Raw genomic sequence first — 17,528 nt, forward strand, 5'->3', positions numbered from 1 at the left:
TGAAACACTCTTTTGGTAGAATCTGCAAGTGGATATTTGGAGCGCTTTGAGGCCTATGCTGGAAAAGGAAACGTCTTCACATAAAAACTAGACAGAAGCATTCCAGGAAACTTCTGTATGACAAGTGCATTCAACTCACAGACTTGAACGTTCCTTTTGATAGAACTCTTTTGAAACACTCCTTTTGTGGAATTTGCAAGTGTTTATTTGAAGCGCTTTGAGGCCTAAGCTGGAAAAGGAAATATCTTCACGTAAGAACTAGACAGAAGCATTCTCAGAAACTTCTTTCTGATGAGTGCATTCAACACACAGACTTGAACCTTGCTTTTGAAAGAGCAGCTTTGAAACACTCTTTTCGTAGAATCTCCAAGTGGATATTTGGAGCGCTTTGAGGCCTATGCTGGGAAATGAAATCTCTTCACCTAAAAACTAGACAGAAGCATTCTGAGAAACTTCTGTGTGATGAGTGCATTCAACTCACAGACTTGAACGTTCCCTTTGATAGAACAGTTTTGAAACACTCCTTTTGTAGAATCTGCAAGTGTTTATTCGGAGCACCTTGAGGCCTATGTTGGAAAAGGAAATATCTTCACCTAAAAACTAGAGAGAAGGATTCTCAGAAACTTCTTTGTGATGAGTTCATTCAACTCACAGAGTTGAACCTACCAATTGATAGAGAAGTTTGGAAACACTCTTTTTGTAGAATCTGCAAGTGGATATTTGGAGCCGTTTGAGGCCTATGCTGGAAAAGGAAATATCTTCACATAAAAACTGAACAGAAGCATTCTCAGAAACTTCTTTGTGTTGAGTGCATTCAACTCACAGACTTGAACTTACCTATAGAAAGAGCAGTTTTGAAACACTCTTTTGGTAAAATCTGCAAGTGGTTATTTGGAGCACTTCGAGGCCTGTGCTGGGATATGGAATATCTTCACCTAAAAACTACAGAGAAGCATTCTCAGAAAGTTCTTCACGATGCATTCATTCAACTCACAGAGTTGAACCTTCCTTTTGATAGAACAGTTTTGAAACACTCTTTTTGTAGAATCTGCAAGAGGATATTTGGAGTGTTTTGAGGCCTATGCTGGAAAAGGAAATATCTTCACATAAAAACTAGACAGAAGCATTCTCAGAAACTTCTTTGTGATGAGTGCATTCTCCTCACAGCGTTGAAGCTTACTTTTGATAGAGCAGTTTTGAAACACTCTTTTGGTAGAATCTGCAAGTGGATATTTGGAGCGCTTTGAGGCCTAGGCTGGAAAAGGAAATGTCTTCACATAAAAACTAGACAGAAGCATTCCAGGAAACTTCTGTATGATAAGTGCATTCAAATCACAGACTTGAACGTTCCTTTTGATAGAACTCTTTTGAAACACTCCTTTTGTAGAATTTGCAAGTGTTTATTTGGAGCGCTTTGAGGCCTAAGCTGGAAAAGGAAATATCTTCACGTAAGAACTAGACAGAAGCATTCTCAGAAACTTCTTTCTGATGAGTGCATTCAACACACAGACTTGAACCTTGCTTTTGAAAGAGCAGCTTTGAAACACTCTTTTCGTAGAATCTCCAAGTGGATATTTGGAGCGCTTTGAGGTCTATGCTGGGAAATGAAATCTCTTCACCTAAAAACTAGACAGAAGCATTCTCAGAAACTTCTGTGTGATGAGTGCATTCAACTCACAGACTTGAACGTTCCCTTTGATAGAACAGTTTTGAAACACTCCTTTTGTAGAATCTGCAAGTGTTTATTCGGAGCACCTTGAGGCCTATGTTGGAAAAGGAAATATCTTCACATAAAAACTAGAGAGAAGGATTCTCAGAAACTTCTTTGTGATGAGTTCATTCAACTCACAGAGTTGAACCTACCAATTGATAGAGAAGTTTGGAAACACTCTTTTTGTAGAATCTGCAAGTGGATATTTGGAGCCGTTTGAGGCCTATGCTGGAAAAGGAAATATCTTCACATAAAAACTGAACAGAAGCATTCTCAGAAACTTCTTTGTGTTGAGTGCATTCAACTCACAGACTTGAACTTACCTATAGAAAGAGCAGTTTTGAAACACTCTTTTGGTAAAATCTGCAAGTGGTTATTTGGAGCACTTCGAGGCCTGTGCTGGGATATGGAATATCTTCACCTAAAAACTACAGAGAAGCATTCTCAGAAAGTTCTTCACGATGCATTCATTCAACTCACAGAGTTGAACCTTCCTTTTGATAGAACAGTTTTGAAACACTCTTTTTGTAGAATCTGCAAGAGGATATTTGGAGCGTTTTGAGGCCTATGCTGGAAAAGGAAATATCTTCACATAAAAACTAGACAGAAGCATTCTCAGAAACTTCTTTGTGATGAGTGCATTCTACTCACAGCGTTGAAGCTTACTTTTGATAGAGCAGTTTTGAAACACTCTTTTGGTAGAATCTGCAAGTGGATATTTGGAGCGCTTTGAGGCCTATGCTGGAAAAGGAAATGTCTTCACATAAAAACTAGACAGAAGCATTCCAGGAAACTTCTGTATGACAAGTGCATTCAACTCACAGACTTGAACGTTCCTTTTGATAGAACTCTTTTGAAACACTCCTTTTGTAGAATTTGCAAGTGTTTATTTGGAGCGCTTTGAGGCCTAAGCTGGAAAAGGAAATATCTTCACGTAAGAACTAGACAGAAGCATTCTCAGAAACTTCTTTCTGATGAGTGCATTCAACACACAGACTTGAACCTTGCTTTTGAAAGAGCAGCTTTGAAACACTCTTTTCGTAGAATCTGCAAGTGGATATTTGGAGCGCTTTGAGGCCTATGCTGGGAAATGAAATCTCTTCACCTAAAAACTAGACAGAAGCATTCTGAGAAACTTCTGTGTGATGAGTGCATTCAACTCACAGACTTGAACGTTCCCTTTGATAGAACAGTTTTGAAACACTCCTTTTGTAGAATCTGCAAGTGTTTATTCGGAGCACCTTGAGGCCTATGTTGGAAAAGGAAATATCTTCACATAAAAACTAGAGAGAAGGATTCTCAGAAACTTCTTTGTGATGAGTTCATTCAACTCACAGAGTTGAACCTACCAATTGATAGAGAAGTTTGGAAACACTCTTTTTGTAGAATCTGCAAGTGGATATTTGGAGCCGTTTGAGGCCTATGCTGGAAAAGGAAATATCTTCACATAAAAACTGAACAGAAGCATTCTCAGAAACTTCTTTGTGTTGAGTGCATTCAACTCACAGACTTGAACTTACCTATAGAAAGAGCAGTTTTGAAACACTCTTTTGGTAAAATCTGCAAGTGGTTATCTGGAGCACTTCGAGGCCTGTGCTGGGATATGGAATATCTTCACCTAAAAACTACAGAGAAGCATTCTCAGAAAGTTCTTCACGATGCATTCATTCAACTCACAGAGTTGAACCTTCCTTTTCATAGAACACTTTTGAAACCCTCTTTTTGTAGAATCTGCAAGAGGATATTTGGAGCGTTTTGAGGCCTATGCTGGAAAAGGAAATATCTTCACATAAAAACTAGACAGAAGCATTCTCAGAAACTTCTTTGTGATGAGTGCATTCTACTCACAGCGTTGAATCTTACTTTTGATAGAGCAGTTTTGAAACACTCTTTTGGTAGAATCTGCAAGTGGATATTTGGAGCGCTTTGAGGCCTAGGCTGGAAAAGGAAATGTCTTCACATAAAAATAGACAGAAGCATTCCAGGAAACTTCTGTATGATAAGTGCATTCAACTCACAGACTTGAACGTTCCTTTTGATAGAACTCTTTTGAAACACTCCTTTTGTAGAATTTGCAAGTGTTTCTTTGGAGCGCTTTCAGACCTAAGCTGGAAAAGGAAATATCTTCACGTAAGAACTAGACAGAAGCATTCTCAGAAACTTCTTTCTGATGAGTGCATTCAACACACAGACTTGAACCTTGCTTTTGAAAGAGCAGCTTTGAAACACTCTTTTCGTAGAATCTGCAAGTGGATATTTGGAGCGCTTTGAGGCCTATGCTGGGAAATGAAATCTCTTCACCTAAAAACTAGACAGAAGCATTCTGAGAAACTTCTGTGTGATGAGTGCATTCAACTCACAGACTTGAACGTTCCCTTTGATAGAACAGTTTTGAAACACTCCTTTTGTAGAATCTGCAAGTGTTTATTCGGAGCACCTTGAGGCCTATGTTGGAAAAGGAAATATCTTCACATAAAAACTAGAGAGAAGGATTCTCAGAAACTTCTTTGTGATGAGTTCATTCAACTCACAGAGTTGAACCTACCAATTGATAGAGAAGTTTGGAAACACTCTTTTTGTAGAATCTGCAAGTGGATATTTGGAGCCGTTTGAGGCCTATGCTGGAAAAGGAAATATCTTCACATAAAAACTGAACAGAAGCATTCTCAGAAACTTCTTTGTGTTGAGTGCATTCAACTCACAGACTTGAACTTACCTATAGAAAGAGCAGTTTTGAAACACTCTTTTGGTAAAATCTGCAAGTGGTTATTTGGAGCACTTCGAGGCCTGTGCTGGGATATGGAATATCTTCACCTAAAAACTACAGAGAAGCATTCTCAGAAAGTTCTTCACGATGCATTCATTCAACTCACAGAGTTGAACCTTCCTTTTGATAGAACAGTTTTGAAACACTCTTTTTGTAGAATCTGCAAGAGGATATTTGGAGCGTTTTGAGGCCTATGCTGGAAAAGGAAATATCTTCACATAAAAACTAGACAGAAGCATTCTCAGAAACTTCTTTGTGATGAGTGCATTCTACTCACAGCGTTGAAGCTTACTTTTGATAGAGCAGTTTTGAAACACTCTTTTGGTAGAATCTGCAAGTGGATATTTGGAGCGCTTTGAGGCCTATGCTGGAAAAGGAAATGTCTTCACATAAAAACTAGACAGAAGCATTCCAGGAAACTTCTGTATGACAAGTGCATTCAACTCACAGACTTGAACGTTCCTTTTGATAGAACTCTTTTGAAACACTCCTTTTGTAGAATTCGCAAGTGTTTATTTGGAGCGCTTTGAGGCCTAAGCTGGAAAAGGAAATATCTTCACGTAAGAACTAGACAGAAGCATTCTCAGAAACTTCTTTCTGATGAGTGCATTCAACACACAGACTTGAACCTTGCTTTTGAAAGAGCAGCTTTGAAACACTCTTTTCGTAGAATCTGCAAGTGGATATTTGGAGCGCTTTGAGGTCTATGCTGGGAAATGAAATCTCTTCACCTAAAAACTAGACAGAAGCATTCTGAGAAACTTCTGTGTGATGAGTGCATTCAACTCACAGACTTGAACGTTCCCTTTGATAGAACAGTTTTGAAACACTCCTTTTGTAGAATCTGCAAGTGTTTATTCGGAGCACCTTGAGGCCTATGTTGGAAAAGGAAATATCTTCACATAAAAACTAGAGAGAAGGATTCTCAGAAACTTCTTTGTGATGAGTTCATTCAACTCACAGAGTTGAACCTACCAATTGATAGAGAAGTTTGGAAACACTCTTTTTGTAGAATCTGCAAGTGGATATTTGGAGCCGTTTGAGGCCTATGCTGGAAAAGGAAATATCTTCACATAAAAACTGAACAGAAGCATTCTCAGAAACTTCTTTGTGTTGAGTGCATTCAACTCACAGACTTGAACTTACCTATAGAAAGAGCAGTTTTGAAACACTCTTTTGGTAAAATCTGCAAGTGGTTATCTGGAGCACTTCGAGGCCTGTGCTGGGATATGGAATATCTTCACCTAAAAACTACAGAGAAGCATTCTCAGAAAGTTCTTCACGATGCATTCATTCAACTCACAGAGTTGAACCTTCCTTTTCATAGAACACTTTTGAAACACTCTTTTTGTAGAATCTGCAAGAGGATATTTGGAGCGTTTTGAGGCCTATGCTGGAAAAGGAAATATCTTCACATAAAAACTAGACAGAAGCATTCTCAGAAACTTCTTTGTGATGAGTGCATTCTACTCACAGCGTTGAATCTTACTTTTGATAGAGCAGTTTTGAAACACTCTTTTGGTAGAATCTGCAAGTGGATATTTGGAGCGCTTTGAGGCCTAGGCTGGAAAAGGAAATGTCTTCACATAAAAATAGACAGAAGCATTCCAGGAAACTTCTGTATGATAAGTGCATTCAACTCACAGACTTGAACGTTCCTTTTGATAGAACTCTTTTGAAACACTCCTTTTGTAGAATTTGCAAGTGTTTCTTTGGAGCGCTTTCAGACCTAAGCTGGAAAAGGAAATATCTTCACGTAAGAACTAGACAGAAGCATTCTCAGAAACTTCTTTCTGATGAGTGCATTCAACACACAGACTTGAACCTTGCTTTTGAAAGAGCAGCTTTGAAACACTCTTTTCGTAGAATCTGCAAGTGGATATTTGGAGCGCTTTGAGGCCTATGCTGGGAAATGAAATCTCTTCACCTAAAAACTAGACAGAAGCATTCTGAGAAACTTCTGTGTGATGAGTGCATTCAACTCACAGACTTCAACGTTCCCTTTGATAGAACAGTTTTGAAACACTCCTTTTGTAGAATCTGCAAGTGTTTATTCGGAGCACTTTGAGGCCTATGTTGGAAAAGGTAATATCTTCACATAAAAACTAGAGAGAAGGATTCTCAGAAACTTCTTTGTGATGAGTTCATTCAACTCACAGAGTTGAACCTACCAATTGATAGAGAAGTTTGGAAACACTCTTTTTGTAGAATCTGCAAGTGGATATTTGGAGCCGTTTGAGGCCTATGCTGGAAAAGGAAATATCTTCACATAAAAACTGAACAGAAGCATTCTCAGAAACTTCTTTGTGTTGAGTGCATTCAACTCACAGACTTGAACTTACCTATAGAAAGAGCAGTTTTGAAACACTCTTTTGGTAAAATCTGCAAGTGGTTATTTGGAGCACTTCGAGGCCTGTGCTGGGATATGGAATATCTTCACCTAAAAACTACAGAGAAGCATTCTCAGAAAGTTCTTCACGATGCATTCATTCAACTCACAGAGTTGAACCTTCCTTTTGATAGAACAGTTTTGAAACCCTCTTTTTGTAGAATCTGCAAGAGGATATTTGGAGCGTTTTGAGGCCTATGCTGGAAAAGGAAATATCTCCACATAAAAACTAGACAGAAGCATTCTCAGAAACTTCTTTGTGATGAGTGCATTCTACTCACAGCGTTGAAGCTTGCTTTTGATAGAGCAGTTTTGAAACACTCTTTTGGTAGAATCTGCAAGTGGATATTTGGAGCGCTTTGAGGCCTAGGCTGGAAAAGGAAATGTCTTCACATAAAAACTAGACAGAAGCATTCCAGGAAACTTCTGTATGATAAGTGCATTCAACTCACAGACTTGAACGTTCCTTTTGATAGAACTCTTTTGAAACACTCCTTTTGTAGAATTTGCAAGTGTTTATTTGGAGCGCTTTGAGGACTAAGCTGGAAAAGGAAATATCTTCACGTAAGAACTAGACAGAAGCATTCTCAGAAACTTCTTTCTGATGAGTGCATTCAACACACAGACTTGAACCTTGCTTTTGAAAGAGCAGCTTTGAAACACTCTTTTCGTAGAATCTCCAAGTGGATATTTGGAGCGCTTTGAGGTCTATGCTGGGAAATGAAATCTCTTCACCTAAAAACTAGACAGAAGCATTCTCAGAAACTTCTGTGTGATGAGTGCATTCAACTCACAGACTTGAACGTTCCCTTTGATAGAACAGTTTTGAAACACTCCTTTTGTAGAATCTGCAAGTGTTTATTCGGAGCACCTTGAGGCCTATGTTGGAAAAGGAAATATCTTCACATAAAAACTAGAGAGAAGGATTCTCAGAAACTTCTTTGTGATGAGTTCATTCAACTCACAGAGTTGAACCTACCAATTGATAGAGAAGTTTGGAAACACTCTTTTTGTAGAATCTGCAAGTGGATATTTGGAGCCGTTTGAGGCCTATGCTGGAAAAGGAAATATCTTCACATAAAAACTGAACAGAAGCATTCTCAGAAACTTCTTTGTGTTGAGTGCGTTCAACTCACAGACTTGAACTTACCTATAGAAAGAGCAGTTTTGAAACACTCTTTTGGTAAAATCTGCAAGTGGTTATTTGGAGCACTTCGAGGCCTGTGCTGGGATATGGAATATCTTCACCTAAAAACTACAGAGAAGCATTCTCAGAAAGTTCTTCACGATGCATTCATTCAACTCACAGAGTTGAACCTTCCTTTTGATAGAACAGTTTTGAAACACTCTTTTTGTAGAATCTGCAAGAGGATATTTGGAGCGTTTTGAGGCCTATGCTGGAAAAGGAAATATCTTCACATAAAAACTAGACAGAAGCATTCTCAGAAACTTCTTTGTGATGAGTGCATTCTACTCACAGCGTTGAAGCTTACTTTTGATAGAGCAGTTTTGAAACACTCTTTTGGTAGAATCTGCAAGTGGATATTTGGAGCGCTTTGAGGCCTATGCTGGAAAAGGAAATGTCTTCACATAAAAACTAGACAGAAGCATTCCAGGAAACTTCTGTATGACAAGTGCATTCAACTCACAGACTTGAACGTTCCTTTTGATAGAACTCTTTTGAAACACTCCTTTTGTAGAATTTGCAAGTGTTTATTTGGAGCGCTTTGAGGCCTAAGCTGGAAAAGGAAATATCTTCACGTAAGAACTAGACAGAAGCATTCTCAGAAACTTCTTTCTGATGAGTGCATTCAATACACAGACTTGAACCTTGCTTTTGAAAGAGCAGCTTTGAAACACTCTTTTCGTAGAATCTGCAAGTGGATATTTGGAGCGCTTTGAGGCCTATGCTGGGAAATGAAATCTCTTCACCTAAAAACTAGACAGAAGCATTCTGAGAAACTTCTGTGTGATGAGTGCATTCAACTCACAGACTTGAACGTTCCCTTTGATAGAACAGTTTTGAAACACTCCTTTTGTAGAATCTGCAAGTGTTTATTCGGAGCACCTTTAGGCCTATGTTGGAAAAGGAAATATCTTCACATAAAAACTAGAGAGAAGGATTCTCAGAAACTTCTTTGTGATGAGTTCATTCAACTCACAGAGTTGAACCTACCAATTGATAGAGAAGTTTGGAAACACTCTTTTTGTAGAATCTGCAAGTGGATATTTGGAGCCGTTTGAGGCCTATGCTGGAAAAGGAAATATCTTCACATAAAAACTGAACAGAAGCATTCTCAGAAACTTCTTTGTGTTGAGTGCATTCAACTCACAGACTTGAACTTACCTATAGAAAGAGCAGTTTTGAAACACTCTTTTGGTAAAATCTGCAAGTGGTTATTTGGAGCACTTCGAGGCCTGTGCTGGGATATGGAATATCTTCACCTAAAAACTACAGAGAAGCATTCTCAGAAAGTTCTTCACAATGCATTCATTCAACTCACAGAGTTGAACCTTCCTTTTCATAGAACACTTTTGAAACACTCTTTTTGTAGAATCTGCAAGAGGATATTTGGAGCGTTTTGAGGCCTATGCTGGGAAATGAAATCTCTTCACCTAAAAACTAGACAGAAGCATTCTCAGAAACTTCTGTGTGATGAGTGCATTCAACTCACAGACTTCAACGTTCCCTTTGATAGAACAGTTTTGAAACACTCCTTTTGTAGAATCTGCAAGTGTTTATTCGGAGCACTTTGAGGCCTATGTTGGAAAAGGTAATATCTTCACATAAAAACTAGAGAGAAGGATTCTCAGAAACTTCTTTGTGATGAGTTCATTCAACTCACAGAGTTGAACCTACCAATTGATAGAGAAGTTTGGAAACACTCTTTTTGTAGAATCTGCAAGTGGATATTTGGAGCCGTTTGAGGCCTATGCTGGAAAAGGAAATATCTTCACATAAAAACTGAACAGAAGCATTCTCAGAAACTTCTTTGTGTTGAGTGCATTCAACTCACAGACTTGAACTTACCTATAGAAAGAGCAGTTTTGAAACACTCTTTTGGTAAAATCTGCAAGTGGTTATTTGGAGCACTTCGAGGCCTGTGCTGGGATATGGAATATCTTCACCTAAAAACTACAGAGAAGCATTCTCAGAAAGTTCTTCACGATGCATTCATTCAACTCACAGAGTTGAACCTTCCTTTTGATAGAACAGTTTTGAAACACTCTTTTTGTAGAATCTGCAAGAGGATATTTGGAGCGTTTTGAGGCCTATGCTGGAAAAGGAAATATCTTCACATAAAAACTAGACAGAAGCATTCTCAGAAACTTCTTTGTGATGAGTGCATTCTACTCACAGCGTTGAAGCTTACTTTTGATAGAGCAGTTTTGAAACACTCTTTTGGTAGAATCTGCAAGTGGATATTTGGAGCGCTTTGAGGCCTAGGCTGGAAAAGGAAATGTCTTCACATAAAAATAGACAGAAGCATTCCAGGAAACTTCTGTATGATAAGTGCATTCAACTCACAGACTTGAACGTTCCTTTTGATAGAACTCTTTTGAAACACTCCTTTTGTAGAATTTGCAAGTGTTTCTTTGGAGCGCTTTCAGACCTAAGCTGGAAAAGGAAATATCTTCACGTAAGAACTAGACAGAAGCATTCTCAGAAACTTCTTTCTGATGAGTGCATTCAACACACAGACTTGAACCTTGCTTTTGAAAGAGCAGCTTTGAAACACTCTTTTCGTAGAATCTGCAAGTGGATATTTGGAGCGCTTTGAGGCCTATGCTGGGAAATGAAATCTCTTCACCTAAAAACTTGACAGAAGCATTCTGAGAAACTTCTGTGTGATGAGTGCATTCAACTCACAGACTTCAACGTTCCCTTTGATAGAACAGTTTTGAAACACTCCTTTTGTAGAATCTGCAAGTGTTTATTCGGAGCACTTTGAGGCCTATGTTGGAAAAGGTAATATCTTCACATAAAAACTAGAGAGAAGGATTCTCAGAAACTTCTTTGTGATGAGTTCATTCAACTCACAGAGTTGAACCTACCAATTGATAGAGAAGTTTGGAAACACTCTTTTTGTAGAATCTGCAAGTGGATATTTGGAGCCGTTTGAGGCCTATGCTGGAAAAGGAAATATCTTCACATAAAAACTGAACAGAAGCATTCTCAGAAACTTCTTTGTGTTGAGTGCATTCAACTCACAGACTTGAACTTACCTATAGAAAGAGCAGTTTTGAAACACTCTTTTGGTAAAATCTGCAAGTGGTTATTTGGAGCACTTCGAGGCCTGTGCTGGGATATGGAATATCTTCACCTAAAAACTACAGAGAAGCATTCTCAGAAAGTTCTTCACGATGCATTCATTCAACTCACAGAGTTGAACCTTCCTTTTGATAGAACACTTTTGAAACCCTCTTTTTGTAGAATCTGCAAGAGGATATTTGGAGCGTTTTGAGGCCTATGCTGGAAAAGGAAATATCTCCTCATAAAAACTGGACAGAAGCATTCTCAGAAACTTCTTTGTGATGAGTGCATTCTACTCACAGCGTTGAAGCTTGCTTTTGATAGAGCAGTTTTGAAACACTCTTTTGGTAGAATCTGCAAGTGGATATTTGGAGCGCTTTGAGGCCTAGGCTGGAAAAGGAAATGTCTTCACATAAAAACTAGACAGAAGCATTCCAGGAAACTTCTGTATGATAAGTGCATTCAACTCACAGACTTGAACGTTCCTTTTGATAGAACTCTTTTGAAACACTCCTTTTGTAGAATTTGCAAGTGTTTATTTGGAGCGCTTTGAGGCCTAAGCTGGAAAAGGAAATATCTTCACGTAAGAACTAGACAGAAGCATTCTCAGAAACTTCTTTCTGATGAGTGCATTCAACACACAGACTTGAACCTTGCTTTTGAAAGAGCAGCTTTGAAACACTCTTTTCGTAGAATCTCCAAGTGGATATTTGGAGCGCTTTGAGGTCTATGCTGGGAAATGAAATCTCTTCACCTAAAAACTAGACAGAAGCATTCTCAGAAACTTCTGTGTGATGAGTGCATTCAACTCACAGACTTGAACGTTCCCTTTGATAGAACAGTTTTGAAACACTCCTTTTGTAGAATCTGCAAGTGTTTATTCGGAGCACCTTGAGGCCTATGTTGGAAAAGGAAATATCTTCACATAAAAACTAGAGAGAAGGATTCTCAGAAACTTCTTTGTGATGAGTTCATTCAACTCACAGAGTTGAACCTACCAATTGATAGAGAAGTTTGGAAACACTCTTTTTGTAGAATCTGCAAGTGGATATTTGGAGCCGTTTGAGGCCTATGCTGGAAAAGGAAATATCTTCACATAAAAACTGAACAGAAGCATTCTCAGAAACTTCTTTGTGTTGAGTGCATTCAACTCACAGACTTGAACTTACCTATAGAAAGAGCAGTTTTGAAACACTCTTTTGGTAAAATCTGCAAGTGGTTATTTGGAGCACTTCGAGGCCTGTGCTGGGATATGGAATATCTTCACCTAAAAACTACAGAGAAGCATTCTCAGAAAGTTCTTCACGATGCATTCATTCAACTCACAGAGTTGAACCTTCCTTTTGATAGAACAGTTTTGAAACACTCTTTTTGTAGAATCTGCAAGAGGATATTTGGAGCGTTTTGAGGCCTATGCTGGAAAAGGAAATATCTTCACATAAAAACTAGACAGAAGCATTCTCAGAAACTTCTTTGTGATGAGTGCATTCTACTCACAGCGTTGAAGCTTACTTTTGATAGAGCAGTTTTGAAACACTCTTTTGGTAGAATCTGCAAGTGGATATTTGGAGCGCTTTGAGGCCTATGCTGGAAAAGGAAATGTCTTCACATAAAAACTAGACAGAAGCATTCCAGGAAACTTCTGTATGACAAGTGCATTCAACTCACAGACTTGAACGTTCCTTTTGATAGAACTCTTTTGAAACACTCCTTTTGTAGAATTTGCAAGTGTTTATTTGGAGCGCTTTGAGGCCTAAGCTGGAAAAGGAAATATCTTCACGTAAGAACTAGACAGAAGCATTCTCAGAAACTTCTTTCTGATGAGTGCATTCAACACACAGACTTGAACCTTGCTTTTGAAAGAGCAGCTTTGAAACACTCTTTTCGTAGAATCTGCAAGTGGATATTTGGAGCGCTTTGAGGCCTATGCTGGGAAATGAAATCTCTTCACCTAAAAACTAGACAGAAGCATTCTGAGAAACTTCTGTGTGATGAGTGCATTCAACTCACAGACTTGAACGTTCCCTTTGATAGAACAGTTTTGAAACACTCCTTTTGTAGAATCTGCAAGTGTTTATTCGGAGCACCTTGAGGCCTATGTTGGAAAAGGAAATATCTTCACATAAAAACTAGAGAGAAGGATTCTCAGAAACTTCTTTGTGATGAGTTCATTCAACTCACAGAGTTGAACCTACCAATTGATAGAGAAGTTTGGAAACACTCTTTTTGTAGAATCTGCAAGTGGATATTTGGAGCCGTTTGAGGCCTATGCTGGAAAAGGAAATATCTTCACATGAAAACTGAACAGAAGCATTCTCAGAAACTTCTTTGTGTTGAGTGCATTCAACTCACAGACTTGAACTTACCTATAGAAAGAGCAGTTTTGAAACACTCTTTTGGTAAAATCTGCAAGTGGTTATTTGGAGCACTTCGAGGCCTGTGCTGGGATATGGAATATCTTCACCTAAAAACTACAGAGAAGCATTCTCAGAAAGTTCTTCACGATGCATTCATTCAACTCACAGAGTTGAACCTTCCTTTTGATAGAACAGTTTTGAAACCCTCTTTTTGTAGAATCTGCAAGAGGATATTTGGAGCGTTTTGAGGCCTATGCTGGAAAAGGAAATATCTCCACATAAAAACTAGACAGAAGCATTCTCAGAAACTTCTTTGTGATGAGTGCATTCTACTCACAGCGTTGAAGCTTGCTTTTGATAGAGCAGTTTTGAAACACTCTTTTGGTAGAATCTGCAAGTGGATATTTGGAGCGCTTTGAGGCCTAGGCTGGAAAAGGAAATGTCTTCACATAAAAACTAGACAGAAGCATTCCAGGAAACTTCTGTATGATAAGTGCATTCAACTCACAGACTTGAACGTTCCTTTTGATAGAACTCTTTTGAAACACTCCTTTTGTAGAATTTGCAAGTGTTTATTTGGAGCGCTTTGAGGCCTAAGCTGGAAAAGGAAATATCTTCACGTAAGAACTAGACAGAAGCATTCTCAGAAACTTCTTTCTGATGAGTGCATTCAACACACAGACTTGAACCTTGCTTTTGAAAGAGCAGCTTTGAAACACTCTTTTCGTAGAATCTGCAAGTGGATATTTGGAGCGCTTTGAGGTCTATGCTGGGAAATGAAATCTCTTCACCTAAAAACTTGACAGAAGCATTCTGAGAAACTTCTGTGTGATGAGTGCATTCAACTCACAGACTTGAACGTTCCCTTTGATAGAACAGTTTTGAAACACTCCTTTTGTAGAATCTGCAAGTGTTTATTCGGAGCACCTTGAGGCCTATGTTGGAAAAGGAAATATCTTCACATAAAAACTAGAGAGAAGGATTCTCAGAAACTTCTTTGTGATGAGTTCATTCAACTCACAGAGTTGAACCTACCAATTGATAGAGAAGTTTGGAAACACTCTTTTTGTAGAATCTGCAAGTGGATATTTGGAGCCGTTTGAGGCCTATGCTGGAAAAGGAAATATCTTCACATAAAAACTGAACAGAAGCATTCTCAGAAACTTCTTTGTGTTGAGTGCATTCAACTCACAGACTTGAACTTACCTATAGAAAGAGCAGTTTTGAAACACTCTTTTGGTAAAATCTGCAAGTGGTTATTTGGAGCACTTCGAGGCCTGTGCTGGGATATGGAATATCTTCACCTAAAAACTACAGAGAAGCATTCTCAGAAAGTTCTTCACGATGCATTCATTCAACTCACAGAGTTGAACCTTCCTTTTGATAGAACAGTTTTGAAACCCTCTTTTAGTAGAATCTGCAAGAGGATATTTGGAGCGTTTTGAGGCCTATGCTGGAAAAGGAAATATCTCCACATAAAAACTAGACAGAAGCATTCTCAGAAACTTCTTTGTGATGAGTGCATTCTACTCACAGCGTTGAAGCTTGCTTTTGATAGAGCAGTTTTGAAACACTCTTTTGGTAGAATCTGCAAGTGGATATTTGGAGCGCTTTGAGGCCTAGGCTGGAAAAGGAAATGTCTTCACATAAAAACTAGACAGAAGCATTCCAGGAAACTTCTGTATGACAAGTGCATTCAACTCACAGACTTGAACGTTCCTTTTGATAGAACTCTTTTGAAACACTCCTTTTGTAGAATTTGCAAGTGTTTATTTGGAGCGCTTTGAGGCCTAAGCTGGAAAAGGAAATATCTTCACGTAAGAACTAGACAGAAGCATTCTCAGAAACTTCTTTCTGATGAGTGCATTCAACACACAGACTTGAACCTTGCTTTTGAAAGAGCAGCTTTGAAACACTCTTTTCGTAGAATCTCCAAGTGGATATTTGGAGCGCTTTGAGGCCTATGCTGGGAAATGAAATCTCTTCACCTAAAAACTAGACAGAAGCATTCTGAGAAACTTCTGTGTGATGAGTGCATTCAACTCACAGACTTGAACGTTCCCTTTGATAGAACAGTTTTGAAACACTCCTTTTGTAGAATCTGCAAGTGTTTATTCGGAGCACCTTGAGGCCTATGTTGGAAAAGGAAATATCTTCACATAAAAACTAGAGAGAAGGATTCTCAGAAACTTCTTTGTGATGAGTTCATTCAACTCACAGAGTTGAACCTACCAATTGATAGAGAAGTTTGGAAACACTCTTTTTGTAGAATCTGCAAGTGGATATTTGGAGCCGTTTGAGGCCTATGCTGGAAAAGGAAATATCTTCACATAAAAACTGAACAGAAGCATTCTCAGAAACTTCTTTGTGTTGAGTGCATTCAACTCACAGACTTGAACTTACCTATAGAAAGAGCAGTTTTGAAACACTCTTTTGGTAAAATCTGCAAGTGGTTATTTGGAGCACTTCGAGGCCTGTGCTGGGATATGGAATATCTTCACCTAAAAACTACAGAGAAGCATTCTCAGAAAGTTCTTCACGATGCATTCATTCAACTCACAGAGTTGAACCTTCCTTTTGATAGAACAGTTTTGAAACCCTCTTTTTGTAGAATCTGCAAGAGGATATTTGGAGCGTTTTGAGGCCTATGCTGGAAAAGGAAATATCTCCACATAAAAACTAGACAGAAGCATTCTCAGAAACTTCTTTGTGATGAGTGCATTCTACTCACAGCGTTGAAGCTTGCTTTTGATAGAGCAGTTTTGAAACACTCTTTTGGTAGAATCTGCAAGTGGATATTTGGAGCGCTTTGAGGCCTAGGCTGGAAAAGGAAATGTCTTCACATAAAAACTAGACAGAAGCATTCCAGGAAACTTCTGTATGATAAGTGCATTCAACTCACAGACTTGAACGTTCCTTTTGATAGAACTCTTTTGAAACACTCCTTTTGTAGAATTTGCAAGTGTTTATTTGGAGCGCTTTGAGGCCTAAGCTGGAAAAGGAAATATCTTCACGTAAGAACTAGACAGAAGCATTCTCAGAAACTTCTTTCTGATGAGTGCATTCAACACACAGACTTGAACCTTGCTTTTGAAAGAGCAGCTTTGAAACACTCTTTTCGTAGAATCTGCAAGTGGATATTTGGAGCGCTTTGAGGTCTATGCTGGGAAATGAAATCTCTTCACCTAAAAACTTGACAGAAGCATTCTGAGAAACTTCTGTGTGATGAGTGCATTCAACTCACAGACTTGAACGTTCCCTTTGATAGAACAGTTTTGAAACACTCCTTTTGTAGAATCTGCAAGTGTTTATTCGGAGCACCTTGAGGCCTATGTTGGAAAAGGAAATATCTTCACATAAAAACTAGAGAGAAGGATTCTCAGAAACTTCTTTGTGATGAGTTCATTCAACTCACAGAGTTGAACCTACCAATTGATAGAGAAGTTTGGAAACACTCTTTTTGTAGAATCTGCAAGTGGATATTTGGAGCCGTTTGAGGCCTATGCTGGAAAAGGAAATATCTTCACATAAAAACTGAACAGAAGCATTCTCAGAAACTTCTTTGTGTTGAGTGCATTCAACTCACAGACTTGAACTTACCTATAGAAAGAGCAGTTTTGAAACACTCTTTTGGTAAAATCTGCAAGTGGTTATTTGGAGCACTTCGAGGCCTGTGCTGGGATATGGAATATCTTCACCTAAAAACTACAGAGAAGCATTCTCAGAAAGTTCTTCACGATGCATTCATTCAACTCACAGAGTTGAACCTTCCTTTTGATAGAACAGTTTTGAAACCCTCTTTTTGTAGAATCTGCAAGAGGATATTTGGAGCGTTTTGAGGCCTATGCTGGAAAAGGAAATATCTCCACATAAAAACTAGACAGAAGCATTCTCAGAAACTTCTTTGTGATGAGTGCATTCTACTCACAGCGTTGAAGCTTGCTTTTGATAGAGCAGTTTTGAAACACTCTTTTGGTAGAATCTGCAAGTGGATATTTGGAGCGCTTTGAGGCCTAGGCTGGAAAAGGAAATGTCTTCACATAAAAACT

This window comes from Pongo abelii, chromosome 13 (assembly GCF_028885655.2).
Source record: "Pongo abelii isolate AG06213 chromosome 13, NHGRI_mPonAbe1-v2.0_pri, whole genome shotgun sequence".
Taxonomy (NCBI): Eukaryota; Metazoa; Chordata; class Mammalia; order Primates; family Hominidae; genus Pongo; species Pongo abelii.